The sequence below is a fragment of the Cricetulus griseus genome, chromosome 9 (assembly GCF_003668045.3).
Source record: "Cricetulus griseus strain 17A/GY chromosome 9, alternate assembly CriGri-PICRH-1.0, whole genome shotgun sequence".
NCBI classification, from domain to species: Eukaryota; Metazoa; Chordata; class Mammalia; order Rodentia; family Cricetidae; genus Cricetulus; species Cricetulus griseus.
This window is the reverse complement of record NC_048602.1, coordinates 7,723,392-7,731,603: the sequence shown is the minus strand read 5'-3', so window position 1 is coordinate 7,731,603 and position 8,212 is coordinate 7,723,392.

The window sequence follows — 8,212 nt, the reverse complement described above, 5'->3', positions numbered from 1 at the left end:
TCATTTTCATTTCTGATTTTGTTAACTGGGAAGTTCTCTCTCTGCCTTTGGTTAGTTTGGATAAGAATTGTCTATCTTGTTGATTTTCTCAAAGAACCAACTCTTCCTTTCATTGATTCTGAGTATTGTTTTCTTTGTTTCTATTTTATTGATTTCAGCCATCAATTTGATTATTTGCTGGCATCTACTCCTCCTGGATGAGTTTGCTTCTTTTGTTCTAGAGCTTTCAGGTGTTCTGTTAACTCACCAGTTGGGAGTTCTGAAGTTTCTTAATGTAGGCATTTAGTGCTGTGAACTTTCCTCTTAACACTGCTTTCAAAGGGTCCCATAAGTGGGGTATGTTGTGCATTCATTTTCATTGAATATTAGGAAGTCTTTAATTTCTCTTTATTTTTTTCCTTGATGCAGGAGTGATGCAATTGGGCATTGTTCAATTTCCATGAGTCTGTAGGCTTTATGTCATTTGTGTGGTTGTTGAATTGTAACTATAAACCATGGTTGTTCTAATAAGATGAAGGAGGTTATTCCAATTTTATTTATTTTACTTAGTTTTTTTTTGTATCTGTTGAAGTTTGCTTTCATGCTGAATATGTGGTAGATTTTAGAGAAGGTTCCCTGGGGTGCTGAGAAAAGTTTATCAATTCTGAACAATTCTGAACATCTATGGCCCAAATACAAGGGCACTCACATTTGTAAAAGAAACATTACTAAAACTTAAATCACACTCCAAACCCCACACTCTCACCACCGGACAGGACTACCAGATGGAAACTTAACAGAGAAATAAAGGAACTAACAGAACTTTTGACTCAGTTGGGTTTAACAGACATCTATAGAACATTCCATCCAAAGGCAACCTCAATTCTTCACCAGATTCCTTAGCCAGCTTTGGGAACGATGATCACCACTCAATGAATGCAGCTAGAAAATCTGCAGTGTGCAAAAGCAATCACTGGGGGCCTAGAAGCATGAAGAACTCTCCTAAATGTCCCATTAGAGTTCCTATTTATGCTCAGGAAGAATCTAAGGGAAGTGAAAAGAGAGGGATTTGGGACACTGCTAGATGGGCGTGGGTTGTTTGGGATTCTTAAGGATTGTGGGATGGAGTCACACGTGACTGGAGTTTGGCTGTAATCCCAGCATTGGTAGGAGGAGGCAGGATTACCAGTTTGAGGCCAATCTGAGCTACAAAGCCAGACAATTTCTCTGGGCTGGAGAGAAGGCCAGTGGTTAAGAGCACCGGCAGGTCTTGCAGAGGACCCTGGTTGGATTCCAATGCACACATAGCAGTTTATAAGAAGCATTTGTAAATTCAGGAGATCTGACACACTCTTCTGGCTTCTGAGGGTACTGGATGAACATGCAGGCAAAAGACCCGTGCACATAAAATAAATAAATCCTGATGGGTGGTGGTGGTGCACACAGCACTCAGGAGGAAGAGGCAGGTGGATGTCTGTGAGTTCGAGGCCAGCCTGGTCTACAGAGTGAGTTCCAGGAGAGCCAAGGCTACATAGAGAAACCCTGTCTTGAAAAACAAGCAAGCAAACAACAACAAAAAAAAAACTAAAAAAAGCCACCCACACACCAATCTAGGGCTGGGGCTCGGTGTGGTGGTGCATGTCTGTGACCTTAGCACTTGAGAGGAGTAGACAGAAGACTCACTGTTTTATTGAGACAGGGTTTCCTTGTGTAACAGCCAGGATGTCCTGGAACTCTCTCTGTAGACCAGACTGGCCTTGAACTCACAGAGATCTGACTGCCTCTGCCTCAGTGCCCGGAACCAGCTTTGGCCTTGTGTGTTACAAAGCCCTTCCTTCCAACAAAATCCCATCCCTTCTGTCCATTCTAATTCTGTACAAAAGGCATTCAGATATTTTTCAGATTGTCTTGAGACCAATTTAACCATCGGTAGCTAATGCTGTGCCACCACCACCGGCGACCTACGCCACCTGCTGGTCAAACACAGTTACTGTGACAGGAAGGGAACAGACACAGGTAAATCACTTCATGGCAGAACATCTGACAATGCAGAAATTGGGAATATTCTTGCTTCTTAAGTGAATTCGGTGTTAGAGAAGGCTTATGACTTGCCGGTAACATACCTATATACTATCAATGTGGTCAGCTTCATAGCTCATGTGGTATCTCTAAGCAGAGGACTGAGACGCAGGGAAAAGGAAAAAAGAACGTGTAGGAATTATGGGCAGCTTAGAAAGTTGGATGCCCCAACACAATTCTTCACAGACCTTCGAAGAACAATTCTCAACATTATATGGAGAAATAAAAGACCCAAGATAGCCAAAACAATTTTTTACAATAAAAGAACCTCTGGAGGCATCACCATCCCTACTTCAAACTCCATTACAGAACCATAGCCCTTAAAACAGCTTGGTATTGGCACAAAAATAGACAGGTAGACCAATGGAATAGAGGTGAAAACCCTGGTGTTAACCCACACACCTACGAACACCTGATTTTTGACAAACAATCCAAATGTATAAGCTGGAACAAAGAGAACATCTTCAACAAATGGTGCTGGCATAACTGGATGCAGACATGCAGAAGACGACAGATACACCCAAGCCTATCGCCATGCACAAAAATTAACTCAAAATGGATCAAAGACCTCAACATGAAAGAAGTCATACTAATACTATTGGAAGACAAAGTGGGAAATACCCTTGTATTAATCGGTACAGAAGAACATTTCCTGAACATTACAGCAGTAGCACACACACTGAGATCAACAACTGACAAATGGGAACTCCTGAAACTGAGAAGCTTCTGTAAGGCAAAGGATACAGTCAGCAGACAAAACGACAGCCCACACACTGAGAAAACATATTCACCTACCCCACATCTGACACAGGGCTGATCTCCAAATATACAAAGAACTCAAATGGCTAATCTCCAAAACACCAAACAATCCAATAAGAAGATATCCACATGAGCTGCAGAGGTCAGTTTTCCAAGAGTCTTCTCCCATGGAGAAGGGGAAAGGATCAAGATCCACTGAGCAAATTGAGAGCATAGACAAAGTGGAGAGGGAACAAGGAGAATGAGAAGAGGAGAAAAGGGGGATGCAGAGGACATGAGGGAGCAGAAAGGTAGAGTCAGGGGAAGAATAGAAGATAACAAGAATGGAGACACCATAATAGAGGAAGACATTTAGGGCTTACAGAGAAACCAGGCACTAAGGAAATGTCTGGAGATCTACAAAGATGACACCAGCTAACAATCTAAGCAAGAGAGGAGAGGCTACCTTAAATGCCCTCCCCTTGTAATGAGATTGATGACTGACTTATATGTCACCCTATAGCCCTCATCCGCAGCTGTTGGAAGTAGAAGCCGACACCCACAACTTATCACTGAACTGAACTGGAATCCAGATGCAGAGAAGGATGAGTGAAGAGCAAAGGGGTCCAGACTAGGCTTGTGAAACCCACAGAAACAGATGACCTGAACATCGAGGAGCCCTTGCTCCCCAGCAAGGATAATGGGGATACCAGCAGGGGACTGATTCAGACCCCAGGAACATGGATTTCATTGAGGAAACCTCAGAAATGTACAGGACCTCCTGTAGTAGTTCAGTACTTCTCCCTAGCATTGGTGTGGGTTTAGGGAGCCCATTCCACATAGAGGAAAGCCCCCTGAGCCAAGACACATGGGGTTGGGCCTAGGCCCTATCCCAAAGGAGAAGATAGACTCTGATGACACACTATGGAAGGCCTCACCATGCAGGGGTGTGGAAAGGATAAGTGATAGGTAGGGTTTTAGTTGGGGGGGGTGGCAGGGGAGGATGGGAGGGAGAAGGGAACTGGGATTTTCATGTAAAACAATCTTGTTTCTAATTCAAATGAATAAATTCTATAAAAAACGAAAATTTGATGCAAGGTATAAACGCCATCCAGGAATACTTGATCTCTAAATGCGAAGACATGGAACGTTTCAGTAAAGAAGGTGAAGATACTAAATCTGGTCATGCTACATTTCTAACACAGGTAGAATAAACACATGGCCAAATAGAACACAAAATATGTTCCATGTCTGATGGCTTAAATGGAAAGAAATCTAAGAACCGGGACAGGATTAGGAAACTGGTACAGACAATTCACTCATGTCTAATAAATCTAATTCCAGATGCAAATGCTAAAGCCTAGGATAGGATATTTAGAAAGCATATTTACATACCATTCAGATACTATCTAAGAAAGAGAATATTAAAGGTTTAGAAGCATAGGTAAATGAAGAAACAAGGAATATTCATGATCCGATAAAATCATTAGAATCTTATATGATTCACGAGATTCAATCTCACAGTGAGACAGTGGTTGCCACGCTCCAAGCCTTGGATGACTTTGAATTAAATTCCTCCCAATCAGATGCACCTATTCCAGTCAAACATCAGGAAAGCATTCGCAAGGTTGTTATGAGCACACCACTGGTCTTCCCAGCGACTATGTCAGAAAAACCGCCATCAAAATATATCCAAATGGCCATGACGCATATCAATGGGAGCCCTTACAACTAAAAGATTTAAAAGGAATCAAAGAGGCTGTTGTCTCATATGTTCTCCATAGCCATTATGTCAAAGAATTATTACATTTGTAGGCAACTTTTAACAGAGAAACACCCATAGATTGGGAACATCTAATATCACCTGTGCTTGAAATTTTGACTCAAATACAGTGGAGGACTCTATGGAGGGAGGAAGCAAAAGCCCTCCAGATTTAAGGCTTAAGGAAATATTGTGAAGCTCACCAAAATAACATCTTGGAGAGTGTCTTTATCTGACCCCCAGGCTCAGGCTGAATATGAAGAGCACTTACTGTCCTTTTGCAGGACAGCAGCCTTTAATGGCTGGGACAAGGTTCGTGAACCAGGAGAAAGAGTAGAACTTACACTCAAATAGCTCAGGGACTGACAGAACAGTTCACCGACTTTTTACAAAGACTATCCAGGGAAGTAGAGATACAGGTAGCAGATTTAGACTCTAGAAAAATACTCATACAATCTCTAGCTTATGAAAATGCAAATACACTATGCAAAAGGATACTTTTGCCTTCAAATATCAGATCAGCACCACTGGAAGAGTGCCTCTTTTATACAACTAATCTCAAATATAATGTCTAACATACAGAAGCTTGGGAGGAGAAGCAAACCCCATAGGTGTAAAAAGACACCAATAGGCCAGAGGCTCTAACTGTAATGAAATAGGAAGTTGGGGAGGAAGAGCTATCCCTAGGTGGTCAGTCGAGAAGGCATCAGGATACTAGATGTTTTAGCTGTGGCAGAATAGGACACATTGGGAGTGATTGTAGGCAAGTAAATTCTAATAATGTCTCATATAGAGGGCCTCTACCTCCTTTATTAGGCAGGAGATGTGGTAAGGGCAGACACTGAATCTTTTAATTTGATCGTCCAGAGACATACAAGGAAACATGTTACAATTGGGAAACTCCTTGAGGGACCTCTTGAAAGCCCCCAGGCAAAGAAAGGTCCTGTCATTCCTAGTCAGTGTGGAGGAAAAACTCTCAAAGGACAAATACACAGTACCCTGCCTATTGTAGAGAATAGTACCACTCTAGATGGTAGTTTCATTAGTGAGGAGGAATCAAACATGACTGGAGAAGAAAAAACCGTACATTATGGCAAATTTCTGTAAAGGGTCAGAGACCTCAGTTGAAAGTAAGAATAAACAATAAAGTTATTACCTGTTTGGTGTACACTGGGGCAGAAGTGACTATTATAACCCAAAAGTCCTGGCCTCAGAGATGGCCTCTAAAAGAGGTGAATGTTCAATTTTTAGGGATTGGAACTCTATCTAGAGTATGCCAGAGTGTTAGGTGGGTTGTCTTCATTGGACCGGAAGGACAGAGAGGAAGGTTAAAGCCATATGTAGCAGATATCACAATATATCATAACATTTTAAAGCAATGGAATACCCAGATTAACATTCCTCAAGAATCAGATGCAAATCATATACAACCTCTAGATGGTAGACAAAATATAGTGAGGCACTTTGAAAAACAGATACCAACCATCCAGGTTGTACATAAACTGTCCCGCGCTATGGCCTCGCCAGCAAGAACCACACAGGACATTCGGATCCTTCTGCAGGAAAGCTTTAATGCGTCTTGAGAGGAGAGCATAAGCTTACCAGAGCGGAGACCCCGAGCCAAGAATCCCGTCCCGTAATAAAGGCTGGCAGCCGCCGCCTGGGTCGTGTCACCCTATGATTGGCTGCAGCTCCTCAGGCCATATGACGCCACGGAATAGGCAGAGATCAAGGAAATGGAAAATTACCCAGGGCCTGCGCAATAATTTACATTCAGTGCCTGCAGGCGCCATCATTGTAATAGAGAATGTAGGGACGGCTCCCTACAAGAAACAAATTACTAATGGTAAACCTGAAGAGTAACCAAAAACTCTACCCTTAAAATGACTTTCAGGTGAACCTGTCTGGGTAGGATAATGGCCTATGAGCTCTGGGAAGCTAGAGGACTTAGAAAAGTTAGGGCAGGAAAAGCTACATGCTGGACATATAAAAGAATCTACCAGCCCTTAGAATCCTCCTTTATTTGTTATCGAAAAAAGTTTGGTAATGGAGGATGCTGACAGACCTGAGAGCCATCTATAAACTAATGTAGCCATTGGTTCTCTACAGCCTTGAATGACTTTGCCTCCCTTGATACCTAAAGGATAGACTGTAATGATAAGTCTTTGCTCCAAAGCTGCCCAAGCCCTGATGCCCTGTGGGCATCTCAACCAGGCTGCCCAAGTTCTGCCCACTGCCATGTTAAGGCTCCAAATATTACAGAGAGACTTATTTTAGTTTCAATGCTGCTGGACAAAGTCTAGGATTTCTCATCTGCTAGCTCAGTTTTAAATATCAACCATAATCATAGACTTATGTTATAGAGGATGCCGGCAGAAAGCGTCCTTTCTTCCTGGGATCACATGACGTTTCCACAGAGAAGAGGAGGAAGAGCAAGAGCAAGATGGCTTTAGGAAGAGGGAGAGAGCGACTTCCTGTTTGTCCCTGCTTATATAGGAGTCTGCCTGCCATGTCAATTCCTGCCTGTATCACAAGACTTCTTTTTACTACATATCCCAGAATACTCCTTGACTCCTAATCCCACCTAACTTACTTCTTCTTTGGCCAGGAGTACTATATTTATCAACCAATAAGACAAACATATACACAGAAAGACCTCCCCCTTCAATGGCCAATCATAGTATTGTTTTAAACGAGTGTTTATTCATTATAACGTTAAATAAAAGGATAGGGAAAATTTGCATTGACAGTACCCAGTTATAATAATTCACAGCCAGTTAAGAGAGTTCAGTGGAAGATGTTGCCACAGGGAAAGTTAAATCATCCTACCTTGTGCCAGCACTTTGTACAAAACCTTTGGAGACAGGAAAGTGACTGCTGAACTTGAAAAAACAAGATGGGGCAGTTCTTCTGGGTTCCTGATTCATGGAAGAAGCTGCCAGACATTCTGCAGGACAGAGAAAAATTAGTGACAAATTGCCAATCTGTCAGGTGAGACAGTTTCAAATTATCTGCTTCCCTGAGAAGTCTGATAGACACCCTAGACCTATAGGCTGAAGATGGGTGCAACATTACAGAAGAAACTTGGGTGTTGTCCATACCGTTATTCACAACTCTAGGGAGGCAGAAGTAGAAGGGTATCTTTGATTACAAGGCCTTCTGGTTACACAGTGAGTTCCAGGAAAACATGACTGTTACACAGAGAAATGAGCATTCCGGTCTCACAAAAAAAGTGGGGGTAAAATGTTAGGCTGGAGAGACCGTTCAGTGGTTAAGAACTCTGAATGTTCTTCCAAGGTTCTGAGTTCAATTCCCAGAAACCATACATTGGCTCACAACCATCTATAGTAGGATCTTATGCTCTCTTCTGCATAAAGGCACATATACAGATAGAGTATCCATACACATAAAACAAATAAACCTTTGAAAAAAGACATTAAAGATCTGTTTTATTGTCTCTATGCTACATTTGGTGTCCCACCCCTTCACCCATAGTCAGAATAAATAACCAGTTTCCAGAGCAGACTCCTCCCTTCTCCCTTATTTCCTTCCTAGGAAAGGATGTGCTTTCCACAATTGACATGAGTTTTGAATCCCCCCCCCCACTGCATGGACAACAGCTTTCATGACATTCCTTTGTCCCTATTCTGCCTT